The 16,861-nt window shown below is 49.1% G+C and overlaps 2 long non-coding RNA genes across 4 annotated transcripts in view; one reads left to right on the top strand and one right to left on the bottom strand.

Moving 5' to 3' along the window:
- Window positions 1–14,688, bottom strand: part of LOC133226018 (uncharacterized) — a 43,504-nt gene extending 28,816 nt beyond the window's left edge. Inside the window, exons 1-3 of one of the 3 annotated variants that reach the window (XR_009729352.1) lie at window positions 13,943–14,688; window positions 11,217–11,331; window positions 10,772–11,085 (exon numbers count right to left, since the gene is read on the bottom strand). This is a non-coding gene — a long non-coding RNA (uncharacterized LOC133226018). Of the gene's footprint in view, window positions 1–10,771; window positions 11,086–11,216; window positions 11,332–11,477; window positions 11,767–13,405; window positions 13,605–13,942 lie in introns of those variants that run through there. The other 2 variants (XR_009729353.1, XR_009729354.1) reach the window with 2 other exon arrangements.
- LOC133225907 (uncharacterized) lies at window positions 12,211–13,001 on the top strand. The gene is made up of 3 exons (XR_009729310.1): window positions 12,211–12,294; window positions 12,423–12,510; window positions 12,770–13,001. It is a non-coding gene; the product is annotated as an uncharacterized LOC133225907 (long non-coding RNA).
- Window positions 14,689–16,861: the final 2,173 nt, after the last annotated feature.

Raw genomic sequence — 16,861 nt, 5'->3', positions numbered from 1 at the left:
CTCAGGCTCTATAGTTTCCACTTATAGTGTGAGCAGAAGAGCCGGAGCCGATTGCTTGACGCCTGCAGTGAGGTTCCCAGTTTTCTGCTTTTAAACTCCTTGTTGGAGATCCTTGCCAAGAAAAACATTGGTCCAGCGGCATATGTTGGCGGAGCGATGCAAGGTTGCTCTAATTCCCTTACTTTGTTTTTCCCTCCTCCCATGTGACAGCTACTCCAAGAATCAGGCTGCCAGTCTGGCAAGTTGAGATCCAGAAACTTACTGCTAATTACCATGTTTACAATTCCCAACCTGTCCGTTGATGCCAGCAATCCAACTGCATCCTCTTGAGTGCACCAAAAGACACTTGCTGGCAATAGCTTCCTAGGGTTCCAGGCTGGCTACATTAATTACTGTTAACTTAATTTTTCTGTATTGAGAAACAGTTTTCATTAGCAATTCCATGGATTAAAATGATGCTGATAGGAGTTTCAAGGAGTAGCAGCTTGACTTATAGGCTGCTTACCAACCTATATGTCTTTTATATGGAAACACAATTCAGTGTTTCCATATAACACTAAATTTATGCGGTCTGGCAAATAAAATGGGCAGGGGTTTAATAAAAATCACACCAGGAAATGAAAGGTTATGCCTTCCCTTTGAAATAAAATAAGCAGCTCTACAAAGGCAGGTTGGATAATCTTTATCACTTCTCAGTAAACATTTGCCTGGACAGAATAAACCATATTCTTACTGAATCAAAGTATTGACTGAATTAAACCAAAAAAGGCATGTATTTTATGAACTCAGCGAAAAAGAGCCCAAACTCAAACAACTGCAGGGCAGAGCCTGAGCACAGAGCATTCCATTTGTGCCCTGCAGGTTCTAGCCCAAGACTCCTGAAGGCCATCTGTCTACTCAGGCAAAACTGACTCAATAGGGATCCCCCTTAACAAAACACATGCTTCCACCCTGCTGGAATCAGCAGAGCATACTGTGCCCAAAGACTGCAGCAGTCTCCTCTTATAGGGGCAGTTTGGTTTGTCAGAAGAATCTGAAAATTGACATTATGAAGAGAAGCCCTGAAGCCTGTAGAGAAGCGCCATGCCCATACCTGCTTGTGATAACGCTGGCTTCCTGGCTCCCAAAATTGAGCCTACTTGTAAATGTGTAAGGATAGATTGAAGGGTCTGTTTTTAGGCCCCTTTTTCTTGGAACCATAGAATCATAGAATGGTTTGGGTTGGAAAGGACCTTAAGATCACCCAGTTCCAACCCCCTGCCATGGGCAGGGACACCTCACACTAGACTATGTCACCCAAGGCTCTGTCCAGCCTGGCCTCGAATACTGCCTGGTCTAACTAAGCAGCAACAGGCCACAGTAAGGATGTCTTTTCTGACTTGAAGCAGATTCTCCACCATCTCACAGACTCCAAAGACACCAGCCAATTCCCTTGCTGTCCTGGCAGCATTTCTCAGGCTGCCAGCCGCTGTTCCTGCTCTCACACCACGGTCCTACCCTCTGGGGTTGCAGTGGGCTACTGAGGTAAAGATAACCCAAAGCAATGCAGGTTAGGGGATGTGGAGCCAACACAGGGAATAAGCCAAAGAGACTGATACTAAAATCAACAGGCATTCTGACTTACAAAAGGGGAAAAAAAATGAATCAGTGCTCCCAGAGGAGGCAGTCTGCGTGTACTCTGGTCCTAAAGCAAGAAAGTGGAAACAAGCATTTAGGAGCAGTTCATTTATATGAGGCATAATGAATATGCTGAGCAAAGTACCAGAGGAGACAATAAACCTGCATCTCGGATAATGGTCTAAGACGTGTTAGAGGAAAGAGATATTCAAGACTGGAAAAGCAACTAGCAGTAAGCAGGGACACATGGACACAGATTCTAAGCTATCGACGTGTTTTCCCTCCCCAACCCAGCCTGCTCAGCTCAGTTACTTACATTTTGTGTAATTTATAGTCTAAAAAAAGTCAGCCAATTTCCACTCAATTTATAATTTAGCAAGCAGAGGAGCTTGATTCTTCTACTTTACATAAAACACACATAAAACTGAAAACAAAATAGCTTCAGAGCATATGGGCAAAGTGCACAAGAGCCACAGAGAAAAGGAGGGGTAAAAAAGGACATGGAGCAAAAGCAGTGTCTGGATTGAGCTTTGCTAAGGAGTTCTGAGTGCCTTATTTGTGCATCTCATAGACAAGCTGTCATTGTCATGGGCATGTGTTGGCGCTGCCCTTCAGCTTCATCCCTGGACTATCAGGCACACAGACCTACCTAAACAACGTCCTGATACCGAATGGGGCTTTTTTACTGCATCTTTTTCTAAATCTGTTTAAATCTATTTCTAAGTCTATTTCTTCTTTCTGAAGAAGAAATATTGTTGAAAACCTTCTGTGACAGCATGGCAAGAAAACATCGGTGTATATCGAACAAGTACTGCCTTCCTCCCATTCTCTCTTGGACATCTCATTTCCTCATAGTATCATAGAATCCCAGACTGGTTTGGGTTGGAAAGAATCTTAAGATCATCCAGTTCCAGCCCCTGCCATGGGCAGGGACACCTCACACTAGAGCAGGTTGCTCCAAGCCCCTGTGTCCAACCTGTCCTTGAACACTGCCAGGGATGGGGCAGCCACAGCTTCTCTGAGCACCCTGTGCCAGTGCCTCAGCACCCTCACAGGGAAGAGCTTCTGCCTTAGATCCAACCTGGACTTCCCCCTGTTTCAGTGTGAACCCATCACCCCTTGTCCTATCGCTACAGTCCCTGATGAGGAGTCCCTTCTCCAGCATCCTTGTAGCCCCCTTCAGACACTGGAAGCTGCTATGAAGTCTCCATGCAGCTTCTTTTCTCCAGGCTGAACAGCCCCAATGTTCTCAGCCTGTCTCCATATGGGAGCTGCTCCATGAAGAAAGTCAGGGAGCTTTCACCCTCTGGGTAAGCCCAGGTCAGTGCCACTTCCAAGAAGCAGCAATGGGTCTGTGCTCTTGTGACCATTTCTCCTGCACTCCTCCACTGTGCCTGCCACAGCAGGCATCCCCTGAGAGGAGACACCACCACAAGTGCCAAAGCTGATATTCCTCCCTGTGGTGTGGTAGGCTCCGAATGATGCCTCTTCCCCATTTGCCTGAGGAGTCATCCTGGGTGCTAACAATAAACTCCATGGAGGCTGGTGGAGCTCAGGCTGCCTCACCAACTTCTGTCTGGATTCAGTCACTTCCAGTGTGCAATATATAAATAGATGCTGCCTCATTATTGATGCACACTGTGCAAAGGGTTTAGCCGGGAATGAAGCTTGCCTGCTTTCCTTTTATGGATGAAAAGCAGGATCCCAAAGCCTTTCTGTGATATCTCTGCACATGTCAATCACACCACACCAGGACGAAGACTGTGTGCTCTTAGGCCCTTGTTAAATGGCAGCCACATGGCCATGGGAAACATCCGTGGGAATGAAGTGCAGCTCTGCATTTGTGCGCATGTGTGCATAGGCATATTGCCACACCAAACCCAGATGAAAGCAGAATACTAATGGTCTCAGCCTCACGTTTCTATTCCTTTTCAAATCCCAAGACTGGACTGTAGTCTGGGCTAACTCTGACACAAATCTCATTTGACATTATTATAAACCACTGATTTACACTAATGGAAGAGTTATCCTCTGATTTAAAAAGCGAACCAAGACCCGAGCCTCTCAGCCCTTCAATCCGGGTGCCCTAGCGCATTGATATTTGCCAGCTAAATTTGGTCACGAACTGTAGCAAGGCAAGGTATCGATATTTCAAAGAGCCATTCCTCACACTTCTGAGCAGCAAACGGCCCATCACTAAGAAAGCAAAACCTTGTCAGTGTGAGCTGACTTCTTTGAAATGAAACAGTGACCTTCCTGCTAGCTCCAGAGTTAATCTCAGAAGACAGGTTTTAGTAGAGAAAGAAGAGCTCTTACTCTGACCCTCTCCACGGGACACATAGTTAAGGTTTGCATCCAAAAACACATGAACTAATTCAAATAGAGTGGTGCTTGGTAAGAATTAAACCAGAAACACTCCAGGTAAATATCTGGGGGAATGGGAGGGAGAAGTTAGTTATTTATTTGGTTTGCTTTCCTTAGATTTCACATCACGCCCATTCAGCCTCCTTTCCCTTGTTGGTGTTTTTCCTCCCCCTGTATCAGGAAGGCTGGAGCACAGCGAGCAGCACTGACTCACTGCAGCTCCAGAACTGAAGTGAAACGTGTCTATTTTCATCTCTAACTGAGGGGCTGGGTCCTGCATTCTTCACTGGTAAGAATTCACATACACAGAAACGAAGAGCATCTAAACAAGGAAAGCGAAAGGGAGTGGGTTTGTTTCTTGCTCCCTAGAGCAGGACTAGATCCTGTTCTCACCAAGGTGCTCTATGAATGGCTGAAGGTGAATGGGTTTATATCATAATATGTACAACAGCCACACAATGTCCTAACACAACAAAGAACAATATAACTTGAAAAGTGTTGTACCTAAACCTTGCCTTCCTCTGCATCACTCAGACCCCCGGAAAACATCCAGGGGAATAAGGTCTCTTTTTTAAAACCAGAAAAATCACCATGTCCTCAACTGATGTCTGAGAAAGTTTCCACAGCTGAAGACATTCAGAAAAAAAAAAACAACAGGAAATTACAGGGTCCTGACATTCCTAAAAGAAATCATGGAGAAAGAAAACCCTTTCCATCCCCTCAAACCTTTGCATGTATCATAAGCAGGAGCGGGGACGGCCAAGCAGTGGAGCAAAGAAACTAAGGGAACAAGAGTCAATTTTTCCCTATAGTAGTTCTTTTTAATAACCAGAGCATCAAGACTGAACTAACTGTTGGTCCAGTAAAACCACAGGCATTGAACTCTGTCATTTTGGATTTCAGAAGAATGTTTTTGGTGACTTGAGGAAGAGGAGGTGCTGCTCTGCATTTCCTTGGAGTAACCAAGGAAAAATGCTTGATAAAGAATGAGTTTCCAGGTGGTGTGAAGCATTAATGCATCGAGCCTCCCTGCTCCTATTATTTCTATGCTAAGTTAGAAAAGAAAATAAATCTTTTATAATGCAGTAATTACCGTGATGCCTTTTGATTTGAATTTTCTATCAACTTCTTGTTGGGAGAATGTGAACACTTGCAAAGCTATTACTATCAGATAATCTAAAAGAAGTCATATGAATTCTACATTATCTATGTAAATGCCTCTGTAAGATGCAGTGAGATGGTTCTTTTTTTGGTAACAGGCTGCACAATCAAATGCTGTACAGTTCTGGTTCAGAATGTCCCTCTTTCTCCAATTAGAGAAGATCAATCCCATGGTGATCACTTTGCCATTGATTTTCAGTGATTTAAAACATAGGCTCGACCTACGAACATTAATAAACTTTGTTACATTGTCCTGCCTTATTAAGAGACCCGCTAATATTCCAAACAAGGTTATGAATCAGCACTTCTTAATATTAAAGAAGCGTCAGCTATATATTTCCTACATTTCATGCCTCATGTAATAATGTAAAAGGGGTGGACATTGCATCAAGTCACATAAACTGATACAGAACAATACTGTGGTGACAACTGACCTTGAAACAGATAAAAGATCAAGTTTGACTTAATCTGAGAAAGGAGCTTGGAAACTTGAAGCAGCCTCTTATGGGCCTGCCTCTTTCTTTCTAGTGGTATTGGGGAGTTATCAGAGCCATTTTGGCTCCACAGAGGTGTATCACAGAAATCAGAAGCAAGAAGGTCCTCCAGCCCCCATAAGCGACTACTGGCTGCAGTGTCTTGGCCAAGATAATTTTCTATCGCCCAGGCAAGGGTTTTCCCACCTGGAGATTGCTCCATTGCTTTCTATCATTCCCGCTGGCTGGGGAGGTACTGGGTTCCCTATAAAGGAAACATTTCTTGATGGCCATGCTGCATTTTCTCCCTACATAGCTCCTGGGTCTATTTGTGCATGCCGGAATACAGCACACTCCTCCAGACAGGAGAAAACACTGGGCCCACTGAAATCCATGGAAAATTCCCACTGGAGGAGAATGGTTTCAACAGCAGGATACTCATTTGTCTATATGGGTATTATTGTGTCATTTTGGCTAGGTATGTATATTTTTATATATATATGTGTATATATATATATATATATATATACAAACATGCACACAAATATATATGAAACAACTTCCTTTCAGCTATATATTGAGGGCTCTTCTTTCTCCCATCAATCAACCCCTCTGGTTTCTGGAACATTTCACCTCATTTTCACTTGGTCACATTTAACTAGATACTGTTTTTCCAGACAGCGAACGACCAACTGTGCACGCTGTTCCAGCCCTGCTTTCCCCATTCATGGTGCATCCTCCCAGCGCCACACTGCGATACCTCTTCGCCTGGTGCATCTCCTCTCATCTGCTCTTTCTGCAAAGCCACAGCACATTTACCCTCTACCCTCACCTCCAGGCCTCTTCTCTTTACCTCCCCTAGGAGCCTCTCTGTCCTTCGATGTCAGGCTCTTCCCATCACCTCTATGAATTCTGGCTTGGGTTTTCACTTTTAGACTCCTTATTTTTGGCCTGTCATTTGAATAAGTTTTGAGTCATTGTTCCTATCGAGCCAACATTTATAAATAGCTCTATGCATTGCAGGTACATGATAATCAAGTCCTTTGATTTTTGAGCCGTTTGGTTACTAAATAATAGCAATAAAAAGCATGCAAGCAGCACGGGCGTTAGCCCAGGGAATGTTTCCACCATTGAAGCTTGCAGGAGGCAGATGCTGAATCTGGTAAAATAAATTAGAATTATTACTAATGAGTGTTATGATTAAGTTTACAACACTAAATGGTGAGGTGTCATAACAGCTGAGGGTAATACCTGGGAGCTACTTTTCGGAAAAGCAGCAATCTTTTTGAAGGAAGAGAAGGAAAAGCCTTTTGTGTGTGGAAAGTCACTGTTTATCTTAGAAAAGCAGCATCAAAATCCACTTGCATAGATCATTTCTAGCGTGATGTAAAAACACAGAGACAAAAGGCTCAGTTAGCTTATTCTTACAGCTGCAAAGCATGTGTATAGTTCTCTGGATGTACAGGTATTACTGATTTCCTTCAGGAAAACCTATGAACGCTAGAAGCCACCTAAACTGATATGGGAAGAAACCTTCCACTTCCCTCAAAATCAGCTATAGTCTTCAAAGTGGAAAAAAAGCACAACTGATCCTAAGGGAAGCTATCTGCCTAACTGTATGTATCTCCATGTGTTTATTGTAGGCAAATTTGCAGGCAACAAGAGGAATCCCAGCACTGGTCACAAATACACACTACAACAGCACAGCCCTGCTGAGGTGAGTGGGACTTGTGCCTCTATATGGGAGAGCGGGGCTCTGCATATTAGGCTCCGGCCTCCCTTCAGAGGGACGTCTATATTATATATTCATTCCATTTAGAGCTATGAATGTACATATAAGGGTTGTAGGCTTAAATATTGGTATATAGAGCACCTAAAATCAAACGGCACCTAATTTAGGGTATTGCTAAGCAGAGCAATGCTCCCTGTTATAGTAGACCCAGACAGGGCTGTTCCTCTGTCTGCACAGGACAACAGGGACCAAAACTACTCTTCCTTCTCCAAATCACATCATGGGGCACAATGTGCCTGAGGTGCACAGCCCTTGGGGCAGATCCCTGCTGCCTCCCCAGTGCAGAGCAGGGTGGCTGCTTGGGGGGACCCTGCAGCACCCTGCTCTGCACCAGGGTGGCTGTCACCCCACTGCCTGCTCCCCCATCCATCAGCTATGCTGCCACAGAGGCCCTGGCATGACAAAGACTTACCTACAGGAGCGGCCTTGGAGGGAGGCTACTCCAGCGGATAAAATTACCCAGAGATAGAAATCTTCATAGGATTATGGCCTTTAAAAAGAACCCCCAAAAGGCCAAGTTCCAGTAATTCTTTGGGGCTAATTCTTTATTTAATTTTCTATCAGGATGCAGGTAACAAAAAAAACCCAATTTTCGAACAGAAATCCAGTATTCTGAACAAATGAAATATGCATTCGCCAAAATAGCTGTTAACACGCGGCTGGGGCTGCCACAAGCCTCATTCTACAATGTTGTCTTAGAGAATACTCGTACTGGTACAATTAAAACCCCTTATTGATAAAGTAATTTCTTATTATGCAGCACTCCAGCCTTTTAGTAGTATTGTTTTGCTGTTCATGGAATCTCATTAGAGGCAGGGAGGTTTAGAGTAATTTTTTAGCACACAGGATTCGCAATTTCTAAGGCAAAAAAAATAGGGAGTGTAGTGCTGTAAAAACCCTTTTCACTAGGGGTCTAATCTTTCCCGCAGTGAAATCAATTGGGGCTTTACTGTTGCATCAAGTGCAATGGATTTGGCCCCAGATATTTGGATTTAACAGAAGCAACCTTGCTCCCCTGAGCATGGGCATGGGCGCTATGTGCGTTCCCCAGGTCAGGCCTGCAGTAGCAATAATCTCTTCTTAGAGATGTGTTGTTCAGCAATGACTGCTTCTGTCCTCCACTATAGAGACGTGACAGACCCCAGGACCTGCTAATGAACAGGGAGAGCCACTCTGAGGCCATGCTATTGGGAAACATCATTCCAAGAGCCCTCCTGCTGCTCACAATAGTTCATGGTTCTTTTGGGGAGCACATCCAGTATTTCTCCGATCGGACCTTACAGTTTCGCTCTCGTAACCCACAGTATCAGAGCAATTCCCCACAGGTTTTAGAGGAAAGAAATCCACAATCATCAAAATGTTAATTTTGACAGTGACAAAGAGTACACGCATTAAAAATGCATCAGCCCTGTCATTAAGGCATTATTCAGCAAAACCAGCTCATCATGCTAAACAGAAAGCAACCAGAAGGAACTAGGTATAAAAGGAACGTTTTGCCAAGCTTGTATTTATGGAGACCAGTCCAATCCATACTGCACAAGATACTCAACCAAGCAAAGAGCAAACAAAACCACATCCTTTATGTGATGAAATGGGAACTCCTGATAATACTCCAAGTCATGACTCAAGGGAAAATGTCAACTGAAAACTCAGATCAGAGGAAGGTTTGTAATACAAACCTGGCTGTTTAAAACAGTGCTTTCCATCGCTGTTCCTGCAGCGCTTGTGAATGTGGCTTGTGTTATGGTGCTGAACTGACTAGGATTTAGCAGCTGATGGTGTCTTTTTAAAGCGTAATTTAACATTATTTCTGAGGCTGTTGAACATACTAAACTACAAGGAAAAAGATCTGCTTTCAAGTGGTATTAGAGAAACACGAGGATCAGAGTGCTAGCATCAAAGATGTGTCTAAAGAATAACAGATCCACACATCTGTGTAACAACGAGCACTCCACTAGCTACTGAAGGCAACAGAGTAAGATTCCTTTGGCAGTTGTTGGAAATAATTAAGCAGAACGTAGATGGCCTTTCAATTGCTAAGCAAGAGACAGAGAGAAAGACATTCTCCATCATCCCACCTCTTGCTCACGACCTAACGCTCACCCCATGTCTGGCTCATCCATGTTAAAAATCATTCTTAGCCTGAGCTTATGGGAAGGATCCATTCAAAAAGGCTATCTCATCACAGTACTCTTGGTCCTGCTTTAAAATGGCTCCTGATCTAATTCATTTCAGGCTGAAACATGGTCTCACAATTGCAACTACGAGGTAGCAAAAGCTGGGATCATCTGGGCGTGCGGAGAGGTCTCAAATAGGGAAACATAGGGATGATCACACCCTGCTCCTTGTCTCTGCCAGTCTTGGGGGCAGAGGAGCAGGGGAAAAAGACTGGAGGCATGAATGCTATGCCTGCATTTTCCTAAACACAGCATCTGAGAGGCTAACCAGGCTTTAACCAAAGGCTGTGCCCTGCTGCTGAGACTGGAGAGAGGGACAGATGCACCTCTTCTTCTGTGTTGGAGATGAGGCATGGCTTGGCTAGTGATGGAAATCAACGCTCCCTTGCTTGTGTCTCCCGCCTGCAAGTAGCATTTGGGGAGTCCTGAGCTCTTGGGGGTATGGGGAGGGGCAAAGAAGCCACCACCTGAGCTCCAGCTGGGGAAACAACCTCTTGGCCCTGAACAAGGTAGGGCCTCAGGCTGATGAGCTCTGGGTGCTTCCCGACCAGCTGAGCGAGAAGCTGGCTTCTAATCCTGCTCCCACCGGGCTGGTACCATAGGGTGAGGGTAAGGGGGGCATAACCCCCACGAAGCAACCGGCCACAATCTGCTCCCTAGCAGCGACCCAGGCGGGGAACGGGAGTGTCCCCAGTGGGTGTGCGGGCTGCTCGCCGCCTCCCCATCCCGCACAACGCGGCTGCGGTGGGGCGGCATCCCGGGCTCCGACGGCAGGCACAGGCGGAGCCGGGGCCGCCCCGACCCTGCGGGCAGCCCGTGTCCTTCCGTGGGGACCCCCGGGTCCCCCTGTCCCTGCCGGAGAGGAGCGGGGGACCGCGGGCCGGTCGGTGCCGGGGCTTCTCAGCAGCGGCGAGCAGCTTCGCCCCCCGCGGCTGCCCCGGCACCCCGAGGGCCGGTTGCGGTGTGTTTGTTCCTAAGAGGCTTGACAAAGCCTTCCCCGTCTCCCCAGCCGCGGGCTTGCTCACACTCACACACACACACACACACACACACGCACACACGGAGGAGCGGGCATCACCCCCCCACCTTCCGCAGGGGAGCAGGGCGTCCGAGCTCCCCCCGCCCTGGCAGAGACACAGACAGAGTGAAACATTGCAAAGCGTAGGAAAAGATGGAAAAGGTGCTACCTTGGCAACTAGAGGAGGTTAGGAGCCAGCTGGTGGGCTGGGGGCGGTCGCGCTGCCTGCCTGCCTGCCCGCCGCCGGTACTCTCCTCGACTACGCGTATTCTTAAGCAATAACAACGTAATCCGTATTATCCACCCAAGAATACCCGTCACCGAAGAGAGTCAGAAAGCTGCTGCTGTTGCTGGTGGTGGCGGTGGAAGTGCTGCACCGGGACAATAAATCCATAACTATAATTCCCCTCTAGAAGAAGGAGAATCCACAAGGGTTGCCGAGTGATCTTGTCCCATATCCAATGGACGCTGAACCTTCCCATCCTGCGGAGGCAAATGAGAGGAGCAGGCGTTTAATATACACGCGTCCAGTCCCTCTGCTCTCCTGCTGCCTCACTGGAGTGGGCAAGGTCTCGCAGGCGAGGTGAAATAAATCAAAGTAAGGCTGAGTTTACCTGGTGACCGCCTGGTTTCTCCCTCTGTGCTTCTCTGGCATCCTATTCCCTGGCCGTGTGCTCCATCAGTTCTCTCTGGGAGCTTGCAAGCGATGTCACACGCAGCAACAGATTCCTGTAAGAGAGATACACGGTTAAACACACAAATATTACAAATCTATTTGCATAGGTGGGCTTGGGAGAGCTCCGATAAAGCAGCAGCCACGCCTGAGAGACTTTTCATCTGGGCTTTGGAAACGCATTTTACAAGTCCTGACTCACACTGACTCGATGTGCTACCAAGAGGAGGGAGGGCGGAAAGGAGAGCGGCAAAGAGAAAGAAAATCAAAGAAAGACACAGCAAAAGGCTCCGAGCTCAAGCAGAGGCGCTCGCTCCTGTGCCGGGCCTCCCCGGTGCCATCAAAAACCCCAAGTGCCATCAGAATCTAAGGCGAGAAAAAGGCTTCAAAGTACACATCCAGCGCGCTTGGTTCCCCGCGTGTGCCCGAACGGTAGCGCCCGGCGGCTGCGAGGCACCGAGCCGGGCGGGCGGCTCCGCGGCAGCGCAATCTCCGCGCTGACACCCGCCGCCCCCCCGCACGCGTTCGCAAAAGGCGAACCGGGGATGGGGATCGGGGGGGGGGGGGGAGAAAAATAGTAATAATAATAATAATAAAAGAAGTTATTTCCAAACGGTGCCTGCGGCTCTGCCTGTCACCCGGAGCGTTCCCTTATCAGCAGCGCTGGCACTTGGGGGGGGGGGGGGGGGGGGAAGAGGCGGGAGGGGAAAGCTTTGTCTGATGATCTGCCGCCGTGATAATAAACGTTTATTGTTCGCCCAACTAAATAGAAAGGATCTCTGCAACGTCATGGCACAGCACACTTCTCCTGGCGATTGGGAACTTCGCCGGGTTATTTCACCCCGGCACCCGATGCTTGAGGACCAGACAGCTTCTGTAGGAGTGACGGGTGAAAAGTGGTGTGTGTGGGGGGGAACTGGCAACGCGCGGCCAGACCCGCGCAGAGCGGGGATGCTCCGCACTTCTGCAGCCAGGAGTAATTATGCAGCAAACACCGCTCTCATTATCCACCGCACTCGGTAACTGACCAGCTTGTTGATTAGATTCCGACTGAAATTAATACAAGATGCAGGGTTGGACTTGATGATGTTAAAGGTCTTTTCTAACCTGGTTGATTCTATGAGTCTAATGCTTGCTTTTTCTACAGATTCCTTCCTTAACATGAACCCTGGATTCCCTTGACATATTACCACTATTCTTCCTATGAAAACATACGAGAAGACAGCATGTGTTTAGTAAGTCAGACTCTGAATTTGAAAGAAAAGAGAAAAACAAAGGGAAAAAGAAAAAAATACTTTGATAGCCATACAATCTTAAATTAAGAAAAAATTAATCCCATTCACTCTCCTCTATTTTAATCTCATTTTAGGTGTAATTTCCTATATTCCTCTAACAGCAAGCTTTCAAGTCGTATTCTAAATGGCAGCTGGAAAGTAAATACCAAACACTGTCATTTTTCCCCGCTGTGAAATTGAAGGCTGCAACCCCATTTAGCTGCCGTTGCAACTCAAATAACCGCTGCGGTGGCTTTCCTTCAACTTGAACAAAAGCCGTTTGAAAAGAAGTAAAACGCACCGAGTCGTGGCGAAAACACTCTACGGCGGCACACCTGGACCGATGTTCCCCGAAATCTGGAGCCGCTCCACAAAAGAATTAGGCAAAAATCCAAACTTTGGGGTGTTGAGGGTTATTTTTTGGTGTTTTCATATTAAAACATGCGATTCTCGGGGAAATCCATGCGGTTCTCTGTCCGTCTGGCACTGCCCTTCCCCTGAACAGCATCCCCTCCCTCAAGCCCCCACCAATACCGCGCCTGCTGAAACTTCCCCTGCCCGGCCCCGCACCGACCCGCCGGGCCTTTCAGCACCGGGGTTGCGGACAGCTCCGGTCAGCGCTGAGCACCCCACGCCGCTCCGCACCTCCTCCCGCCGGCGGGTCCCTGCCCCCCCCCCGCCCAACCCGGTACCGGCGCTCCCGATCGCACCCCCCCCCCCCCCTTCTCCTCCACCCTCCCCTCCACCCTACCCCCCCCCGGGCATGCTGAGCACCGGGGGAGCGAACCCCCCGCCGCGCTGCCCGCCTCGCACCTTCCCCGCTGCATGCGGGAGGTGCCGCCTCGGCACTAAATACCTTTGTTCACCGGCTCCGAAAGCCATGTTTACCGGCGCTTCCCCGCAGAAAGAGCCCGGCTACCGGAGCCCCAGCACTGCGGGGCCGGGGAAGGGCCCGGGGGGAACCTCCACCGCCTCTGCCGTGCCTGGGGAGGGCGGGGAGGCGGCCGGAAGGGAGGAGAACGGGTGGAGGGAATTAAACAATTAAGCTATCAGCAGCGGAGCTCTGAGCAGAGCTCGGGTTTGCCACGAAAAGCGAATTTCAGAGGGGGGGGTGGGTTACCGAGCCCATCCGTCAATAGAGAGGCACGATGGGGTTGCGAGAAATTGATCTGAACTGGGGGAGGGGGGGACGGACGGACAGTGGGGAGGTGTGGGGAAGAGGGAATAAAAAATTAAAAATCAAACCAAAAAGGAAGGGAAAGAAGGAAAGGAGGAAGGAAGAAAATATACACGCCCGCTCAAAGGCAGCCTCCTCCTAAAATCGCTGGAAGCTTGCTCCTTTTGCCACCTACCCGAGTAACCACCAGAAATCCACCTCTATTGAAGCGCTTACCCTTTAAATCCAGGCTTCGAGCAGAACTCCAACTGTGTGTAAAACCAGGGAGTCATCTGATGTGTGATGGGGAACGGGCTGTGGGCAGCAGCAAGCAGCTTTCTCTCCTGGTGCCGGATTACCATGTTAACAAACCCCGGGAAGGGACCCGGCGCCTCTGGCTGGCCATGTCTCGTTGCTTTCACACATCGGCGGCTGCTCTTGCTTCCCATGTCCCCGGCGATCGCCTCTCAGATGAATGTGGGCTTCCAGAAAAGGAGTCGGGGGGGAGAGGAGGAAAAAAAAATCGCCTAATGCAATCAAATCGATCTGATCTACACCATCTGTCGCCTGCCACTACACACAAGCGTTAAAATAGGAAAACGGGAGACACTGACAGCTCAGGAAGGTTGTTCTGCAGAGTTCATTTTTAGCAGAGCATAATTGGGTATGGACAGCATACAGTTACCAAAGCTGCTGTTAACCATCCAGTAGAGGATCCCAAACATGCTAATGGTGGATTAATTGAGGAAGATCTGACGTGCAAGCTTCATAGTCTCTTATTCATGACTTCCCAACGGGAAAGGACCAATGCCGTGTGGGACTATGGTAACACAGAGTCAAAGAGCTGCTAAGAAAATGGCTCTGTGTTCATAGCACCTCTCTCTGATAACAAACATATGTCGACCAGAACCATTTAGCATGATGGGGGAAATGAAATTTTCTTAGCCAAGGTTAGCAATTCCCATCGCTTGCACTTAAAGACAAGGAAAAAATGGACTGTGGGGCTGAGGTGCTTTCGAGTATTGGTCTTGGGATGCTCAGCTAGTGAAAGCCAATGGCTCCTGGTGAGATGGGGGGAGTGTTAAACCCCAAATCTCTTACTTCTTACTATGACCAAAGTGCATCCATAGCAAAGCTCTAAACATGCAGCGCTGCTAATTTCATCAGGAATGACGCAAGGTTGTTTTAATGCCAGGAACCCTTTTGACTTTTTCCAGTGGGAATGGCTTTTGGGCAAGACATTTCCGATCACTGAAATTTGACATGATCTCAGATAAATATGATTTGGGGGGGGGGGGGGGGAAGGAAAGGGGCGGCGAGTTGGGAAGAGACAGAGTGTGCATCCAGACCTGCAATCACCCTTGCGGCCAACACTCCAATTTGGTCGCGTTTTCCAGTCTTTCCTGAATAATGAGGTTATGGAGACATATATGCAATTATTAAAGCGCTGTATGTACACAAGCCGCAGACGTCTACAGCAGTGGCAGCCGCGTCTACGCGCACAGACGGGCAGACAAAGTGCGCCCGTCGGGGAGCTCTTTTCCGCTCCCTCATAAATCCATCAGCAGCGGGGAGGAAAGGCTGCCAGCATCAATGGGAGGCGAAGCCCCCTCCAGACCTCCCAGACCTGGGTGGAGGAGCCGGGACCGGGGCCGAGAGGGGGAGCGGGGCTGGGCGCTGTCCGCCCGCGTGGTGCTGAACAGCAGCAACCCGGCCCCGCAGACAATGGCCAGGCGCGACGCTGCCGTCACCGCCGTCCGTTTTCACCTCGCCCATCCCTTCAGCAGAGAATAATAACGCTAAAAATACGAACGTAAATGTTCCGGTAAATAGTTTTTTTGGGGGGTAATTTTGGAGTTAACCGCTTGCCTCTCCTGGAAGTTTGTGTTAATCTCTTTTAGAACAAATGTAACAGTTATGAATTAGATTAGCCTTGAAAATGTAGCCTAAAGACAAATCGAACAATTTACCCGATCTTTTGTTTCAATATACATTAATTAAGCACTGCTGCCTACCTACACGGCATTCTTGGGTCCCGGCCACAGTGCCGAGCCATCAAGCCTCCCTGCCTTTGTTCGCATTTGCGTCCAACTATTGCCCTCTGCAGGTCAGGGCCCAGCCGCGGCGAGCGCTCCCCGGACCCCCTTCTCGGAGAAGAACTTAAGTGTTGGTTTTGCTTCTGCAACTCGAGGGCTGGGGCGCGTCGCTTTAGGAGGGGCTACGAGAGAGGAGAGCGGGCTCCAGAACGGAGCAGTGCTCCGCCTGTCCCCAGTTCCAACCGCTGCCAGGGGAGCAGAAGACAGAACAAGGCGAGGTGCCGCTCGTTGTTTGCTCTCGTCCCTTCTCTCCATTCAACTACGGGAAACTTCCCAGGCAAAGTCTACCCTTTCCCCGGGTTAGCCGAGGAACAAGGCAAAAACCCAACACCAAACAGGGCCAGGCGGGTGCCGGCGCTAGGGATCCCGCCCGATTTCCCTTCGCAGGGCAACTTTTTCTTGGGCACAACTTGAGAGTTTGCCTCCCCTCGCTCCCGGTCCCGGGGAAGCCAGGCGGGCTGCGAGGGGGCAACCCTACATCATTCCCTTCCTCCCCCAGCCCCAAGCCCCTATCCCAAAGGATAAGATGCGGGTCCAGCGGGAGCTTCGGGCACCACCCGGTACTGCACAAAACGCCGCGCCAAAACAAAAAACCACCCCAATGTTAAAGCCATCCACTCATTGTTCCTTGTGATTCAGAACCAGCAGTGCCCAACAGAAAGCGGCCGCTCCCTTTCGTTCCCCCAGCACACCTGAGCACAGGTTTGTGTGGACCCGCTTTCTACCCCGTGTTCACAGCTCCCGTGGGCTGCCTGTGCCCCACTGCCCTATTGCCGCTAACAACAGGACGGTGTTTCCTCGCAGCGGGGCGGAGATGGAAGCTGCTGGGGCGGCTGAGCCGGTCCCTGGCGCAGGCTACCCGAGAAGGAGGAGCAGCCGCACACCCTACCCTGCCGCAGAGGCGGACATACAGCGCCCTTTTGTCCCCGCCAGCCCCGCGGGGCTCAGCCCGCCTGCGCGGCGCGGAGCGGTGCGGAGCTGCGCGGAGAGGCGCGGGTCTGCGGCGCCCCCTGCTGGCCGCGCACGGGGACGCAGGCCTCCCTCTTTTCTCCCCCGCTGT

This window comes from Neopsephotus bourkii, unplaced genomic scaffold (assembly GCF_033783945.1).
Source record: "Neopsephotus bourkii isolate Nb327-2 ecotype Australia unplaced genomic scaffold, CSIRO-AGI_Nbou_v1 NB_1768, whole genome shotgun sequence".
NCBI lineage: Eukaryota > Metazoa > Chordata > Aves > Psittaciformes > Psittacidae > Neopsephotus > Neopsephotus bourkii.
Note: the sequence above shows the minus strand (reverse complement) of the source record. Positions and strands in the feature narration are given on the sequence as shown.